This window comes from Cryptomeria japonica, chromosome 6 (assembly GCF_030272615.1).
Source record: "Cryptomeria japonica chromosome 6, Sugi_1.0, whole genome shotgun sequence".
NCBI classification, from domain to species: domain Eukaryota; kingdom Viridiplantae; phylum Streptophyta; class Pinopsida; order Cupressales; family Cupressaceae; genus Cryptomeria; species Cryptomeria japonica.
Window position 1 is genome coordinate 649,018,838 of NC_081410.1, and position 1,561 is coordinate 649,020,398.

The window sequence follows — 1,561 nt, forward strand, 5'->3', positions numbered from 1 at the left end:
GGCCAACAACCTAGAGCACACTGCTCATCAAAAAAGGAGCCTCACTGACTACATAGAAATCCAAACTACAATCCGAAGAAGTGTTGAACTGCAAAAGATAGCATCTCCTATGCCAGAGTATAGTTCGGGTTAAGCTCAATACCGAAGGACTAAATCCTCTTACATAAATCCATTTCGATCTCCAATGATCGACCAACTCTTATACCTAAATGATATTACATTATTCACACATTACATTCCTTGATGACGACCTCTAACATAACCATGATGATCTACATATATAAAACCCTCGACCATAAACAGTTAGGTTGGCCACCAGATAATAAACCAATTACATAATTACAAACCATGTTGGCCTTAGACCAGACAAATAATATCCAACACATAAGACATCTTGAAAATACATCGAGAGGTCCAATCTTCACGTTATATTAAAGCCAGTCCATAACTTAGATCAATCGGGACCTAGTATAGGTCCACACGCTACAAAAATGATCTCCAATTGCTAAGTCTCAAACATGATCACCAACAACATCCTGAAACTCCACTAGAAGCTGCACCAACACCACTTATGCAATTCATCAAAGATCTTCATCAAAAGTTTTGCCGGTGAAACCCTCACCGGAACTAGAAACCAAGCTTCTAGGCAAGCAGGATAGCATCTGATCACCAGACCAAAACCAATAGACCAAATATGAGCATAAGTATCATGAACAAGACAATTCCATCACCAAACTATACTGGAGCCTACTAGATCGTGCGAGATCCAAATCAACCAGAAACCACTCAACCTACCAGGACCATAAGGGTTCTGGTAAAGCATCCAAGCAACTAGTGTTGGAATCAATGACAAAACATTAATGCAACACATAATCAATTCCACCAAATGGCCAACATTTTCTGCTAATCATTCTACACTTCAGGTTCTATGAAACCTAGGAGGGTGATCCCTTAATGCACTTGCAAATCTCCCCACCAAACTTTGCAAATGATATACAAAGCAGAAGATCTCATTCTTAGGAATGCTCAACAAAGAGGGAGAATGCTACAAAGTGGTTGGCTCTCAGTGATCCTCGACCTTCTTTGGAGCATGAGATGTTTTCGACAAGAAACAACATACATAAAAATGAATAGATGTTTTGATATTCGCAGTTTACAGAGAGTTGTCGATGAGTTATGAGTATACAACTATCATTGGAGACATCTACAAGCCATGACCAATGTCTTATCCATTGGGTGACTAAAATTACAATACATAAGATGAAAATATAACATAACTTTTGTCTAATAGCTAAAGATCCAACATAATACTTCCTTACAATATCTCTCATTTGTATATCCCAACCCAAAATACTTATCCAAATCCATGTATAAGCCCTGTCAGTTTGCAAGTCTGTTTAAGCATTTAGTTAACCCCTTAGGTCAAAGAAAAAGACAAAAAATACATACACCATAACAATGCAATGAATGAGAAAACCCTTGATCCTACTCATTCAAAACATAACAGAGTTACACGCTGGAGAAATGGATTTGAAATATGGTTTCATTCATTTAATAAACT